The sequence below is a fragment of the Castor canadensis genome, chromosome 11 (genome assembly GCF_047511655.1).
Source record: "Castor canadensis chromosome 11, mCasCan1.hap1v2, whole genome shotgun sequence".
Lineage (NCBI taxonomy): Eukaryota > Metazoa > Chordata > Mammalia > Rodentia > Castoridae > Castor > Castor canadensis.
In genome coordinates this window covers 18393255-18410484 of record NC_133396.1, presented here as the reverse complement: position 1 = coordinate 18410484, position 17230 = coordinate 18393255, and the positions used below count along the sequence as shown (strand labels likewise).

Sequence of the window (17230 nt, the reverse complement as noted above, 5' to 3'; positions counted from 1 at the left end):
ACTCCTTTGTGGTTATTTTGTTACTTTCTGCCCAGACATTTTTAAAGGGGTGGGGGTTCCAGAAAGTCTTCTTGGGTCACAGAACTCTGTAAAACACCACAAAATCATCACATGACTCCAATACCAAATTTCTTTCAACTACAAGGAGTTCACATAAGTGGTATTAGGTGGCATATTAATAAATATTGGCTTGGGCCCAACAGAAGTTTTGTTTTTTTTAATCTAACATTTTACATGCTGCTCATAAAGAAAAATAATATTGAAGAGTAAACAAGGTGCTATCAGTGGTAAAAACATAAAACATTTATATTGTCCAATAGTTTCACTAAGAATGAAGACAAAGGAGCATGCACTCTCTTCCACCAATACTGAAAATGTAAACTGGAACCCTTTTTGGAGAGCAACTCTGCAGCGCTCATTAAAATTTTAAATGTACATATACACACTTCTGGGTAACTATTGTAGAAATATCTAGTGCCCAAAGATGTGCCCCACAGCAGTGTTTGTACTAGTAAGAACTTAGTAACAATTAAAACACCACCCGGTGGAGGCACATGAGAACAAAATGGATACAATCATGCAAGCACCACTAAATGGAATAAGGCAGATCTGATTATTTTGACATGGAAGGATGTTCAGCATACAATGCTAGGTGAAAAAAGCAAATTGCAGAACGACAGAAAATGTCGATCTCTCTTTAAAAACTAAGTGTGTGTGAATGAGTAAATGTCTTTCTTGTTGATTTTGTTTTGGATTGTTTGTTTGTTCTTTGACACATGGTCTTGCAAAGTTGCTCAGGCTGGCCTATAACTTCCTATGTAGCCTAGGCTGGCCGTGAACTCTAGATCCTCCTGCCTTAAACTCTTAAGTGCTGGGATTACAGGCATGAACCACCACACCCAGCTGAATGGATGTCTTCAACAGAAGTTAAAACAACAGAAAGAGAAAAATGTATACGATTTTACTTTTTATTTTACAGTTTAAAACTGTTACGAGTATCACTTTCTTTTTGCAGAACTGGGGTTTGAACTTAGGGCTTTGCTAATTTGCACAGTTTAAAATTTTTTTGAGTATCACTTTTTCTCTTTTTTCTTTTTCTTTTTTTTTTTTTTCTTTTGTGGTACTGGGGTTTGAAGTCAGGGCCTTGCTCTGGCTAGGCAGGCGCTCTACTACCTGAGCCACACTGCGTACCCATGAGTGGCATTGTTTAAGTTTAGGTAAGAGGGAGTTATGACGGTGTGAGACTATTATTAATCTGCTGATACACTAACGGTCGGTCACTGCTCTCCAGAGGAAGTCACACATACTCCCGTAGCCTAGTCCTGTGGTCACTGTGATTTTTACCAACAAAACCTGCTCAAATGAGTATTCTAAGAAAGAGAAGCCCTTCTCTGTATTATTTTTATGAAGGAAATGATACAGTGTTAAAATAACATACTCACTTTCTCCTGAACAAATAATATTTGAAGAAATTCAATGTGTCCCAAATGGTATCTTACAAGTTCCCCACCTAAGCTAAAGATATCATCAAAGTAATAACAGACTTGAATCCCATTGGCCCAGAATCTTCTTACACCTTTCAGCTTCCTAAAATCATGCTCAGGCCTGGACCCAAATCTCACCCGTAAAGTTCAGGCCCATAACTTTGAGAACTAAAATAGGGAAGCGCTCCCTTTCATCTTTTATAGGACTGGAGCAGTATGCCTTTTTCCTCATTCTTTTTTAAAGTAGTATCGCTTGATTTCCAAATGTAACGCTCAAAATAATCTATTCAATGTGGACTGTAAGACCATCTTGGAAGTAAGAAATGTAGAATACTACTCATCATTCCCCATAAAATGTCCCCCTCTAATATGTATACTAGAAACAACATTACCAATTTCAAGAAGGTTCAAAAAGCTGTCCAACTTTGGCTTGACTTCAGTTGTAAAAATACACACATTGCCTCTCTCTCCCTCTAATGCACTTAATATTAAACAGTGTTAGGATAATATTTTCCTGGCTAGAATGTTCTTTCCACTTGCCCTAATCATAAGCCTATGCCCACATGGGAAATGTAACCAGAACCAAATAAACATACTATAGACAATGAACAGGAGAGACAGAAAGTGAGCTAATGAATCTGTGATGCCTTCAAAAGCTATAAAGGGTTTTTGTAGTTAGACAAATAAAATGGAACGCATGAAAGGTTAGATATTTGATGAGTATAAAACGTAACTATCAAGGAAAACTAGTGAATTTCCTTCTGGATGCAATGGTTATATGCTGTCAGATATTTAAGCTGCATGAAAAGTATACCGCACAGACATACTGTAGCAGTCATTCCCACATCACTGACATAACTTTAAAATGTGCAAACTTTGTTCTAGCCAACAATTGGCAATCTAAACAAAACCCTACTAGAATGATGTAGAGCCTAAAACTCAGTTGCCATGAGTTCCACCCAGTGCATAGGAAAAGAGATGAGGAACAAAAACAAAGAAGAAGAACAAGAAAGAAATGCCACATGACTACAAAATGACTCCATTTTTTTCTTAACACCCACACAAAGACAGCAATTTCTGACAAGAATGTTCTTGGCAAAAAATAAACTTACAAGAAGGTTTTCTTTCTTCTTTTTCTTTTCTAGTGAGAAAAAAGGCAGCTCTATGTGCAGATTGCCTAGTAGGCAATAGTGTGTGATTTTTTTTCAAGGCCCAAATTTCTGTCCCTCATATTCTGAAAATATTATCTGAACATACCTTTTGGCTCACAAAGAAATGATGACTGGAAACAGAGTTCCTGTTTGGAATGTTCATTTCATGATGTACTTGAAAATGAAGCCCACTGGGACAGCTTACCTTGGCACTGGAAGCCTTGTTTCCCAAACCCCCTGGAAAACAGAAACAAGAACAAATATCTTAGCATGTTTTGTGCTGATACCAGATTGTAAGCAAATTATGTGACCAAGTAAGTACTATAGAGTTAAAGGGCTTACACATGAAGTACAATGGCTCCAAAGAAAAAAACACCGCGAAGTGTCTACTTAGATTACTGTGCAAGTTCAACTTTGAAAAAAGTCTATCTTGCCTGTTAATGACCACTGAACTATTTGAACACACCAAGCTTCTTTCCCATTTGTTTACACTGTGTTATTGATATTTAAGTTCAAAACAAGAACAGGACTGTATATTCAAAGTTGTTGGCTGCAACATTCAAGTAACAAAAAGGAGCTTTAAAAAAAAAAAAAAAGAATTGGCTTAATTTGATTCCTAAAAAGCAAGCAAGCTGGGCACTGGTGGCTCACGCCTATAATCCTAGCTACTCAGGAGAAAGAGATCAGTTGGATCGTGGTTCCAAGCCAGCCTGGCAAATAGTTTGTGAGACATTATCTCTAAAATACCTAACACAAAAAATGGCTGGTGGAGTGACTCAAAGTGAAGATCCTGAGTTCAAGCCCCAGTACCACAAAAAAAAAAAAAAAAAAAGTGAAAACTGGGTTTTTTTTCTCTTTAAAGACAACTAAAAAGTGGCTTGTTATGAGCTCATTTAAAATATTACGTTTCTAGAAACTGGCAGCTAGCACCACTGTTAGCATTTAATTTTGGCTTAACAAACCAGATTTTATTAAATATCATTGCAATTGTTTGCATTTAAGATTATCATGATCTAATTTTTACTGAGAACCAATAGCATTCAAAGCACATACAGAGGCTATTTTGTTCTTGTAAGTGACTTTAGAGAATTTACTCTGTAAGCAGAGAATCTGACATGGATATCTGCCTGCAAATATTGTTCCACCAGAATGGACTGCAAAAATTTTTCTCAGAGCACTGTTATAGTCTCTTGCTTTACATTGTATGTTCAAGTCACAAAGCATTTCACATTCCTTTATAATTAACTTAGAGTTGTCCACCTTCCCCCCCCCAAAAAAAAACTGTACCTAAATCCAAATATTTAGTTTTAAAATATCAGTGCTTGAATTATGAAACAAAATTGTAAATCAGGGACTGAGAGAAGCAATAATGAAAGAAAAAGAAAAATTAAATTTAATGAAAGACAATCTTGGTGGGGGCTTTAGGATTAAATAGGGAAGTGCTGCAGGGGTTACTCAGGGATGGAGAAGAGATGGAGATGAGACCTTTATTTTCCATTCCGCAGTACACCTGGGAAAGGCTGATCCTTCCAGGGCAATGATAGTACAGAAACGTTAGTTAGCCTGGGTCATGCTGCATGCCCCTTTTCTAACTTACCTGCAAGTCATCAGCAGTCTGTCTCAAAGCTGACTGGCAGGCAGAAGACATTCCATACTATGGAATATTGTGCAGGAGTTTAAATTAATAGGGAAACTTCTATGTACAGGGAAGGAAAGAAACATGACATAGTGAAGAGAAACAATCAAGTTGCAGGATGTTAGCATTTATGTAAAGAGAGATGTGAAAATCACACAAAATAATCTGTGTGTAAATATGTATATATGCATGGGAAAAGATATGGAAGGATAGGTAGCAAATTCAGAGTAGTCATTACCTCAATAGTGGGGGATTATGGGAAGGAGGGTTTTCACTGTACCTGCTATTTCATTTGTATTACTTGTACAATGGAAAATCAATTTAAATTGTTTCTTATTTCAAAGAGGAACCATGAAAGTTTGTATTTTATTTTCATTTTGGCTAACATGAAAGACAAGTGCTCTACCACTGAGCTATAACCCCCAGTCCCTATAAAATTTGATGTTTAAAATAACCACATAATTTCCATCAATAGAGGTCAATGTAGGATGTGGAGGGGAAATACATTTTCTCAGAGATACTGACCTCAAAATTCTGAACCAAGGAGGCTCTTACAATGCAGTTTTTGTATTCATATTTGGAAAGAAAATACTCACAGTTTCTCAGTCCAACGATAGGCTTTCCATGTATTTTTATCAATGTAATCAATAGCGTTTCCATGGAAATTTCTGTGAAGAGACAGTTTATAACCTTGAATAAGTAGGAAAATAATGAGCAGAATAAGTGAAAGAATCATTGCAACCTGGGGGAGGGGATATTCAAATACAGGAAAACATACCAGCTTTCTAACGTCCAGAACTCCCAGTTTTTCAGATTGCAATTAATAAAGAAATAAAGTGGGAAGAGTGGCATGAATGATGAGGCCTCTCATCAGAAGCTTAACTCCCAACTGTCCAATCTCTTACATATATAATGCAAGTCAATTACTTTGGATTTAAGTGTTTTTCTCAAAATGATGTGTGTTTAAACTGACTCCTACCAATCAGTGAGAAAAGGATACATAATTCCACAGGACAATGGGCAATAGTTTTTATCATTATTAGCAAATAAGAATAAAGAAACTCTGCCAGGTAACACCAAAGCTTTGCCTAAATGATCTTAGGAAGGTTGAGCACATAGAAAGAAGGAAGTGCAACCCTGAAGGGTGAGGACAAGTAGAAATGAGGGAAATTCATGTGATGATGTGGAAAGCGCTCTGCTGAATAAGGGAAAGCACAAATCTGAGAAAGAATGGAAGTATTACCTCATTAGGGAGAAACTGCAAAGGAGAGAAAGAAGAAGGAAGGACACACAGGGGTGTATAACAGGGGTTATCTTATGGGCGGTAGGCATGGAAGAGTGGTATGAGAGGGGCTGCATACTTTCATATTTTTCCTATATACTTCTTTGACCCTTGGAGGTGCTGGGGATTGAACACAGGCAATCTGAAAATGCTAGGCAAGTGCTCTACCACGCAGCTACATCCCTGACCATTTGTATTTTGGAGACAGTCTTGCTATGTAGTCAAGACTGGCCTCGAAGTTCAGACTCTCCTGTTTCAGCCTCTGGAGTGGCGGGATTAAACATGTGAGCCACCACACCAGCTTCTGAGACTTTTTTTAAAAGTGGGAATGTATCCTCGGGTAACACATGATTAAAAGAAGCTGTTAAACCAGGCTCCAGTGGCTCATGCTTTTAATGCTAGCTACTTGGGAAGCTGAGATCAGGAGGATCATGGTTTCAAAGCCAACCCAGGCAAATAGTTCATGAGACCCCATCACCAAAATAAAAAGAGTAAAATGGACTGGAGATGTGGCTCAAGCAGTAGAGCGCCTGCTTTGCACACATGAAGCCCTGAGTTCAAACCCCAGCCTCTGCCAAAAAGAAGCTATTCAATACCTTATGTTCAGTTTCACTCTGGATACCTCTGAACATTTACCTTTAATTCTGTCCTTACCCCTCAGCAACACTCTCCTATTCAGTTTACATACACTTTCTCTGGAGGTGGAGAGAAGAAGCCAGCTCATCTGCCTAGTGGACATTTCCACTCAACCACAAGCTTTCTAATTTCTTACCAACAAAAGGACCTAAAACTGAACTCAATTCCCTCCAACTGGCTCTCCTTCTGGAATGCTGTGTTTCCACATGGTATCCATATCCTAACAGGACAGAAACTATGGAGTCATGTTTGATTTTTCTCAACTCTTTAGTCCGAGCCCCAACTCTTTCATCAGTCACTAAATCCTCTGTGCACTTTCTATGTAGGGAATCCCAGAATTTTCTGCCTATTCTCATCACAAACTCTGACTTACTCCCTTCGTACTTAACCTCTCCACTTTGCTAGCAATTTCTAGGTAGTCTCTTTGAATTAACCTTTCCCCTCTAGATCACCCTATGTAGGGATTGTAAAATTGTAAAATAATTCTCTTGAATCATGGTTTGTTTACAGTGCTTGGGAGGCTGAGGTAGGAGGAGAGTGAGCTCAAGGCCAGCCTGAGCTACTTAACAAGTTCCAGGACAGCCTCGACTATATATATATATATATATATATATATATATATATATATATAGCTATATATATATAGCAAGACTTTGTCTCCAAAATCAAAATCAAACCAAACAACAAATCCGCCTGCTTTAATCATTTGCCGCTCTTCCTCGGAAACATTTAGTGACTCTCCACATCTCACTGTAACTTTCAAACCCCTACAGTTCATATTCAAGGTCTTTTATAATATCTTTCATTGCTTCCTAACCCAATTCTTTGCAGGCAGGCTGTTCTACTAAAGCCTGGTTACTGCTGCAGCTATGCCTTTGCCTAGGATGTTTTTTGTCTATTTAACAATTACTCTCTAAGTTCCAGGTAACGTTTCAGTTTATCCTACACTTTTCCATAACCTCCACAACTCTTTCTTCATCGCCCTCCCTCCCTCTCTGTCTCTCTCTCCCCTCCCTCCCCCCTCCCTCTCTTTCTCTCTCCCTTTCTGCTGGCCTCAAATTCAAAATCCTCTTGTCTTATCATCCTGAGTGCCAGAATTATAGGTGTGTATACCCAGCTTACTTTTACTTTCTACTGGGTTTGTTATTCTTTTTCTTCTTAATATCTACTAGGATATTTATTCCTACATGTTTTTTTCCATACTCTTTGCCTATTTTATGTAGTTGTAACAAAATACCTAAGGCCAAATTCTTTATAAAGAAAAGGGGTTTATTTGGAGGTTGAAAGTCCAAGGTTGATGGTCCCAGCTTATTTATCTTCTGGTGAGTCTGTGTCACAATGTGGTAGCAAAGCACAAAAGGAAACAACCATGTGCAGAGGGAACTTTGGTGACTTTGGTTTTAACAACTTGCTCTCATAAGAACTAATGCAATACTGAAAGAACTACATTGGTCCCTCCAAAAGGTAGTGCCCCCATGACTAAGCCCCACCTCTTAAAAGTCCCACTACCTCTCAACATTGCCACTAGGGACCAGGCTTCCAGTGCCTGAACCCTTGGAGGACAACCTACACTCATACCACAGCAACTTCTTTAAAAAATCCATTTTTTATTGGGCCAAGTTACATTATGGCTTAAAGAAAATTGACATTTCTATGTCTCTTCTTATATAAAATGTGTCTTTCCATTTATTCAAGACATAAAGTAGATGTAAACAGGTACATTTAAAAAGATGGTTACTTGTGTAGTCCAAACTAAAAGGGCAAAAACAGACAGAGGATTAGATAGTTCTGCAGTGCTCCAGAAAAAGGATGATGGAGGATAGAGCGGGGGCTATGGGCAGATTTGAGCTCTGCTCAGGAGGTAGAGTCAATAGGACTTCCTCATGGGTTGGATGAAGAAGTAAAGGGAGAACGGGCATAATGCCTAGGTTTTCAACTTGAGTCATTGAATGGCTAGTGATGCTGTGAGATAGAGACGGAGAGGGCCCCTGGAACAGTGGCTAGTTTAGAAGGCAAGACCTCAGACCTTAAACCCTGGGGAGGTGGCCCTCAGAAGCTCTGTCATCAATTGGAATCACTATGATGTTGACCAGGGCTTCCTAGGTACCTTTGCACGAATTGGAAAACGGTGCCCCTTCTGGGAAGACAAGGGCGCATGGCTTTTTGAAGAGTATATGACCTAGGTTTTATCTTCTTCTCAATCTCTCAACTGCATGCTCTTGTGCCATGAACAGCCTGCATGGTGTACTTGGAGGTCTTGGAACTCATTTCTGACTGGGGCTTCTGACTCATCTACCCTACGATCTATTGCTCCCTAAGCTTATGCAACAATGGCTCCCGTCTCTTATGTACTGCTTCTTAGCTAGACTCTTGTCTTTATTTACTTCCAGACCTACCAGTCACTGAATCTTATTATTATTATAATAATTAACCTGATTAATTATGCATTCCATCAATTGCCTTACATCCCCCAAACTTTGAATATAATACATAGAATAAAACATGTTTTAAAATAATCTTAGCTGCTATAAATCTGAGAATCAAGCTTTTTCTATACTTAGACAATTCCTACTACTTAATTTGAAAATGGCCTGGTCTATTTGAAAAAGACTAGTTAGTTGCATAGAACAAGTTTTAAGTTGTATCTTCAAGGCTGTTGGTTTTAAGTAAACCATTCTGGTTCTAAATCATCAGTGTAATGCCATGACTTTGACTCCAGCCCCAGGTTTCGGGTCCCCGCTCCAAAGAGCCTTGAGCTTATTCCTCAAAGGCAGGGGAGAAGGGATTCTGTCAAAGTAGGTGTTCATTTCCTGCACATTCTCCATCAAACAGCAGACTTGAAAATAATTACTGATGCTCATGACTGCTGGGCTACCCCCTCCCCAGGGATTCTCCCTTCCTTAATCTCTTGTCTTAGCTAGACCATAGGGACTTCTCAGGTGGGCTGCATGGGTGAATGGCAGCCCACCATTTGCATCAGTTCTTGCTAGAAGCGTGACTATACTGCTTGGAAATTGATGATTCCCTACCCCAGGCACACCACTCCCTCTGTGCCAAATGAGCCAAGATGTAGGCAATTGATGTATTCACACCCAGTCCAACTGTCAATCAACCAACTTCCACTTAGTCATATCCTCCCATCCTGTAAGGAGCAGCAACTGACACAAGAGAGCAGAGCTACAACCTGAAAGGAAAGAGACCCTTGCCTGCATCTGATCTTTCAGCTAAGGGCAGTCACTCTGCTCCATTGTACACAGGAGAGGGCAGGCTGCTGCTGGGTCCATCTGGTTCTCACTTGCCTTCCCTATCGCTTTGCTCAGGGATTCATCTGCAACCCCACTCTCCGACTCTCCTGATGGCTCAGGGAAACAGGAAGATGCTTGTCGCCCAAAAATGTGTGAGGACCTCCGTTTTAGACAAACATGGTTCTGGGGGAAAATTGTGTTTTCATTTAACTGTACTCCATTTGAGTTACAATTATATAAAAAACCATCACTCCAGATGGTTTATACTGTTTTTGTGGAGAAATTGAACTATTTCCCCATCATGCCTTGCTTTTCATTCCTCTCCTGCCTCTTCCTTTTTTGCTTCAGTGTCCTGGAAAGGCCACCATGAGTGCCGAAATTTCTGACCAGATAGAATATCATCAAGCAGGTGCAATCTCTTGAGACACTAACACCATTGGCTCAAGAGATTGTAAATGGGTCAGGCAAGTGCATACTCCTCAGACGGTCAATCCATAGCTCACACTGGTTAAAATATAATAGACATTCTTATCATCAAGAATCACAGTTAGGCAGTCTCGAAAAAACTGGCTGCTGTATATATCTTAGAAAAGTTTTCTTCTTTTGAAAACTTCTTTGAGAGATTAAAACAGTGTTCTCTTTCTTGGTTGTCTTTAGTTCAAGAAGTTGTGTTGTGAACTTGGGTGAATCTAGCAATAAATAAAACAATAATGAAATGCTGGGAGATAGTTGTTTCCCTTATGTGGTTCAGACCTAATAAATATTCATCCAGTGATTAGTTGGTCCATTCCCACTTGCGTCCTTTGCATATCCATGCCAGCTACTCTTTCACAAGCAGTTTTACTTAGTAATTTACAAATGTTCTGGATGCACTTTGCACCTGCCAGTGTTGCAGTAATCAGCTTAGGATGCAAAATGATTTCTAAATTAAGGCTCTGGACTTGTAAAATCAAGAAAGCCTGCTAATCAACATTGTAACTCCGATAGCCAATGAATAATGAGATACATAACTAGGACAAATCCTTTAAGTATCCTACGTGGTGATAATGTCTGGCGTGCAAACTTGCTGTCTATACAACACCCAGGTGGACTGTAGGTCAAAGATCCTGGGTTTGTAAGAGGGTCAAGGTTCAATTATTAAAAACAGTTTTCTCCTGCAGTCTACACACAGTACGAAGGTCTGGGGATTAAGCATTTTGGCATACACGATTAGAGGGACTTTTAGCCAGGTAAAACCGCAAACCGGTACAGGCTGATAAAACGTGGGCATCGTGCCCTGGAAATATCAGCGTATTAAGGAAGTTGGGGAGGGAGCCACCAGCGGTACGAGCGCAGAGGTGGGGGGACGGCCCGGAGGGTAGGACCCAGGGTCCCTTTCTGGGACTCGGGTTCCTTTGGGGCAGGCATGGGTGGCGCGGAACTTCGATCCCAGAAAGGAGAAAGGAGCCAGGAGGTGAAAGTCGAGCAGGAGAGAGCGGGAGTGGGAGGAGGAAGGTGGGGAGAAGAGGAGGCCGGGCGAGACGAGCGGAAGAAGAGGAGGAGAATAAAGAGGGAGGAGAGCCGGGAGGAGGAAGGGGAGGAAAAGGGAGGAAAAGAAAAAGGCAGCGGAGGAGAACGGACCCGCCCCTCCCGGTCTCCTCCTCCGCTCGCAAACTCTGGCTGGCCTTCCGAGGGCCGTGGCTGCCGCTGTCTCCTTCTCCTCCGGTTCCCCCGACCGCTCCGCCCGCGCGGAGGCGTCGATTCCCCCAGTGCCCGCGTCCCGCCGGCTCAGCGCAGCTCCGGGGCAGCTCGCTCCGCGCGCGCCCTGCCCCGCGCGCGCCGCCACTCCGGCTCGCGCGCCCCCGCCCGCGCCGCCACTCCGGCTCGCGCGCCCTAGCGCTCGGGGCATGCGCGGTGGGCGGCGCCGCTACGGGCCGCCTCTGCCGCCCAGAGTAGAAAGCACGAGCGCCCGGCGCCCGGCTGCCGGTGAGCGTGGGGCCAGCGAGCGAGTGAGCTGCTCCGACTCCGGCTCCCCTCCGCTTCGCACCAGCCCGACTCTCCTCGTCGTTGCGCGCCTCCTCGCAGCGACCTCGGCCACCGGTCCGCGCCCATCGCCCGGGGTCGCCAGCAGCCCCGCTGCCCTTCTCCCGCCCGCCCCCGCCCCCGCCCACCCCGGCCTCCCGGGCTGCTGCTCCGCGGCGGAGGCAAGAGGTGGTTGGGGGGACCATGGCTGACGTTTTCCCGGCCAACGACTCCACGGCGCCTCAGGACGTGGCCAGCCGCTTCGCCCGCAAAGGGGCGCTGCGACAGAAGAACGTGCACGAGGTGAAGGACCACAGATTCATCGCCCGCTTCTTCAAGCAGCCCACCTTCTGCAGCCACTGCACCGACTTCATCTGGTAAGTGCGCGCGGGGCTGGGCGCACGGACAGACACCGCGCGCCGTCCCCTCTCGCGGCGCCGGACATGGGGATCCCAGACCTTCCCTAATCTGAGGTCCCGGCGCCCTGGGGAGCGCCGGTGTTCAGGCCCCCTCAAGTCCAGGCGCTTCCACGCCAGGGCTGACTCACTCGGAGAACTTGGAGAGCAGGCGGGAGTCCGAACTCTTGCCCGGAATGACACGCGCGAACCCGGCTGCCCCGGCCACTGGCACACATGCGGGCAGGACTGCCAGGGAAGTCGCTGCCCCGTCACACATCCCCCGGGGCAGGCTGGCTCCGCACGTCAGTGACATGGATCCCCTCCCCCGGGACCAGGGTCTCCCACCTCCCCAAGCACACCCGCCTGCACCTGTTTTTATACCATTGCATAGATTCAGTGCAAATAATTTTGTACTTGTCCATTAGGCTTCTTATTAAAGTATGAATTAAATTTATGAATTGAGGTCTTTAGTTATCTATCTATCTATTAAGCCAGGAATTGTGCTAGACTGAGATTTAATATAGTTTGCATATTCACATTTGAAGTTTGTGTGATTCTGCTACTCTGAGGAATGTTTTCCTTTCCTTGGTAGGGGAAGTAGGTTTCTTTTTACTTATGGTTAAATGAGCATGTTAGTAAAATTAGCAGATTGTAGTTCATGGTGCATTAACAGAATTTTACAATTTTACAATGAACACATGGTGTTCATTCCCAAACACTGCGAGCACAATTTAAAGTGTGTCTTCAATGGAAATGTGCATTTTTTACCTGTGCTTTTTTAGACACAGGTAGTGGAGGAGCAGCTCAAAATCATTGTCTTTAAAAACTGAAGTTCATCTTTTTGAAATGGTTTGGATGAAGATTTGAGCATTTATGTAATTTGTTGTTAGAACTACCCATGCCTCTAAGAAGGTTACACTCAATTACATATTATAAAAATTGGTATTGACATTAATTCACAACACTGTTTCACTTTCTGTATCTCTTTTGGATAGATGGATGATATACAGCATAAGAAAAATTTACTGAAAAATGTTCTGTAATCAAATAGGCTGTCAAAGGCAACTGTAGGTCGATGATATGCTATTTGCAGATAAACTGAAATTATGCAAAAAGAAAAATATTTGGAAGGGGAAGAATTTCAATCGATTATTCAGTGTTTAAAAAGACCTTCTAGCTGTGAGATTGTGTTGACTGTATTTCATTTCATTGTTAGTTAATTAGCACCTGTGTAATGGCATAATGTATTCAGACTACTGCATTTTAGGGCATTATTTTAGTCTGAAGATTGTCACACATTTTAATACTATAACTTGAGCTTTGAAATCTAGTTTGCAAAAGTGAGGGAATACATGCATTCTGTGTCACCTGCATCAATGATGAAAAATCCAGTTTGGGAGTAAAGTTCTAAGCATGTGTTGGCTTGTGATCATCCAAGTGGGAAGGTCCAGAGCCATCCTCCGTTAGGTAACAGATTTAAAAAATTACCATTTTTAAGTTGATATAGCTTTAATAAAATTGGTCATAGTTTTATTGTATCCATTTTAGTGCAAGGATTCATTTTATTTTACCGCACCCGTGATTAGGACAGAGAAAGGGAAAAGGTCAAGTTGTAAACCTGTGAATTCTGCTGCTTGTTAGTTGGTTTGATGTGTTGAAGTGTATCACTTTCTCTGGTATCTGAAGTCTTAATTTTTTTTTGGCAAATTCCCGACTGCTTAAAAGTGATGGCTAGAAAGAGTTTAAAAAGCCTGATGAAGTCCACTCATGAAAAATGGAATATGCCAGGAGCTTAAGGGGCTATCTTCCCTTCCTCTTCAAGTTTGTTGAAAATCTTGGATGCTTGCAGAAGACTTTAAGGGTTACCATACGAACCTTGTACCATCTGTGTTGCATATAACACAGGGAATATCCTCTTTGTCTTGGAATTCTGTGTACAGTGTCTGTTCCATTGATGAATTTTAATTGATAAAGATTATTTTATTATTCTAGGAAGAGGGGCACTTCAGAAAGTGGCTGCTTCTTGCTTGCGTTAGTATATCCAATAGAATGTGTTCTCTCACTTTCTCATGTGTTGGGAAAATTGGCATCTTAAAAAAATCAATATTTAAGAGTAGGTTTGTATTTAGATAGATGTGTATTCTCTAGTCTATTTCAAACAGATGAAATCAAAAGTCCTCAAGAAATCAGACTCTGTTGACAGATCCTGCTGTACTGTCTACCATCCCCTCCCTCCCTCCCTCCCTACCCTCCCTTCCTTTCTCCCTTTCTCTTCACTTCTCCTCCTTTCCCTTCTCTACTCTCTTCTCCTCCCCTCTCTTCCCCAGAGTGCTATGTGGTGCCTTCCTAAGTGCCAGGTGCAATGTTAGGCTGGAGGAATGTTTGGACTGGTCAGCATCTCCCTTTCACAAAAGTTTATAACAAGTGTATTAATGGATTTCTGCCTTGGGTGTCTCTGTTTTTTTATGGTGCTGGAGCCTCATGCATGCTAGGCAAGCACTTCGTCACTGAACTACACCCCTAGCCTTTCTCTTTAATTATATAGGGTACATCAAAAGGTATTTTTATTATTAGAAATCACTTACATCCCCATCATTATTTGGGAGTGCCTTTTTGTTGTAAGAAGAATATTTGTATAATCATGCATACCATAAGCATTGCAAAAGAGTTTCCCAATATAACTCAACAACTTATGAGTTGGAAACCCACTCACAAATGGAAACCCAGGCATGGCTAGTCTATGTTCCTTGTCACTGAAAACTGTACTAAATTATTACTTTTCCTCATTTGAGGAATAGTTTACCAGTTACTAAAATTGGCAGATAAATATTCCAATATTAAAAAAACTGCACCTTTAGCTTTTAAAACTGGTAAATGGTTATTACTGGTTTCTGAGAGCTGCCGTATAAATTTCATTCCAATCCATTGACGTTGTTAAGTACTTGAGTTTCATAGTCAGTGACTTCCTCAGATGGGTGCTTTAGAACAAGGGTTTGATCTTGCTTTGGCTTAGAGATGCTTCTACCTTTTGCTGAGCCAAACCTTGCATAGTTAGTATTTTCTGTGTTTAATTGTTGTTTATTATTTGAGAACTCTTAAATCCTTAAAAATTAAAGTGTAGACACATTTAATTGTTTTTAAATGATCTATATACTTATTGCACTATAAAACAGTGAAAACCAATTCTGAAGTTGGTTTTCCTATTCTCTGAGACAGTGGTTCTCAAAGTATGGTCTGTACCCATGAGGACCCTTTCAGAGGGTCTTTGAGGTCAAACTTATTTTCACAACGTGTCTTTTCTGTTTTCACTGTGTTGACATTTTCGCAGCTAACGCAAGAGCCTTAGTGTGCACAACTGCTGTTGTCTTGGTGGAATCTGAGGCAATGGCTTAGCCTCCATGACAGCCACTTGCAATAATAAGGAAAAAGACCAGTTCCATTAACGATGACCTCTACAAAGCAGTAAAAAATGACTTTATAAAAACCTTGACTCTTGCATTTTTTTTCATACTGTTTTTTTTTTTTTTTTAAACAAACTGGGAAGCACCTGTGAAGGAAGCCTTCTGCTTTCTCACCAATCCACACTCTAATCAGGAACGACAGATCACAGGTCTGCAGACTCGGGCATTAGTCAGACATTTTTTTAAACATGAATTTAGCTTGTCACTTCAAGGAAAATGACCAACACTCTTTTGGCCTGAGTCCAAAGTCTAAGAACCCCCTGCTCTAGGAAAGTGGAGGAAGCAGGAGACTTTTTGCTCTGTGTGTCCGCAGGGATTCCTCTCTGAGCCGCGTGAGGTCTGCTTTCTGGGATCCTTGCTTTGTGAATTTGCCAAGCACTCCTTACTTATTTTGGTAACCAGGTAGATGTGCTCTGGGTCTGGGTTAATAATTTTCCCCTTCTGCTGTCAGAGATGAGGAAAAAGTCTTTTTCCTACTCTCTCTCTCCATCACTTCTATCAGCAAGTTGTGTGGGGATTTCTCCAAACTAACAACCAATCAATTCTCCAGGGAACACCAACAATTAGAAACAGGAAAAAGCAAAGTGTTTTCCTCCTCTCTGGTGTACCTCTCAGCACCAAATGTGTGTGGGTTTCCCCATCCTGCCAAGTAGTCCTGCAGCAGAGACCAGCTGGTCATCCTCTGATCCAGCTCAATTCTGACACTATCTACTCTCGGAGGTAGCGTCAGGTTAATGGCTTGCTCAGTCCCCAAAACTGCCCTATCCCATTTCAGCTGTCAGCTTCCTGCTGCTATGCTTCTGATTCACTGGCTATGAACTGGGATTCCCACAGTCCCTCCTTGGGTTTGATTAATTTGCTGGAGCAGCTCACATTATTCAAGGACATACTTGGGATGACTGGTTTATTATAAAGGCTGTGACCAGAATGCAGATAAACAGCCAGGTGGAAGAGATGCCTAGAGCAACACAGGGAGCAAGGATGTGGAGCTTTTGTACCTACTCTGGGTGTCCCACCCTCTGGGGACCCCAGTATGTTCAGAACAAGAAAACTATCTGAACTCTGCCATTTTGGGTTCTTTGGAGGACTCATTATGTAGACATGATTGATGACATCATTAGCTATTGGTGATGAACTTTACCTTGAGCCTCTTTCTGCTCCCTGGAGGTAAGAGGATGAGATTGAAACTTGCAACTCTCCAATCAAATGGTTGATTCTCTGGCAACCAGCTCCATCCTGAGGCTTGTCCAGCAGCCTGCCAAGGGTCAGCTCTTTAGAACAAAAGATGTGTCTATCATCCAGGAAATTCCAGGGGATTTAGGAGCTGTGTGTCAAGGAGCTGGAGTTAAAGATCAAATGTTAGAACAAAAGATTCTCATAGCTTCCTTGTCTATGAGGATTTTAGGAGGTCTGTGTCAGGAAATGGGGCAGACACCAAGTATATATTAGTTATAGCACAATATCGCAGCCTGCTTCACATGTACGTAATCAGGGATGTTTTTGCATTTCTTAAGTAATATGGCCAGCTTGGCAGTGATTCCTATCTTTTTGAATTTTTGCCTCTGACCATTTGCTTTCTGCTTATGTGCGGTTACATGGGTCATGTAGATGTGGTAGCTTGTAGACAGCAGGCACAGTATTAAATAGAGAAGGTCCAGGGGTAGTTTAAAAAGTTGGTACAAGACCTCTTATGAAGGCACTAGAGAATATTTTTATTTTTTATTTATTTTTTTATCAAGATTAACTATCATACATACTAAGTAAATCATAAGATATAGTATGTTAGAAGGTGATACATAGTATGCAAATCATACATGTATCTCATGTCTAGATATAGTGAAAATATACCAAATTATTTTAAAAAACCCTCAAAATATCCCTTTAGAGAATATTTTTAAAGACTCGTTAGGGACATAGTTAATGTTAAGAAAAATGG

The 17230-nt window shown here is 41.7% G+C and overlaps 1 protein-coding gene and 1 long non-coding RNA gene across 4 annotated transcripts in view; one reads left to right on the top strand and one right to left on the bottom strand.

The window, feature by feature from the left end:
• Positions 1-17230, bottom strand: part of LOC109676013 (uncharacterized) — a 355135-nt gene that overhangs the window by 139755 nt on the left and 198150 nt on the right. The window lies entirely within an intron of this gene.
• LOC109676010 (leucine-rich repeat-containing protein 37A2-like) overlaps positions 11369-17230 on the top strand; it is a 49759-nt gene continuing 43897 nt past the window's right edge. Inside the window, exon 1 of one of the 2 annotated variants that reach the window (XR_012438518.1) lies at positions 11369-11812. The gene's annotated coding sequence lies outside the window, so the exon portion shown is untranslated. The remainder of the gene's footprint in view (positions 11813-17230) is intronic. The other variant, XM_074045622.1, reaches the window with a different exon arrangement.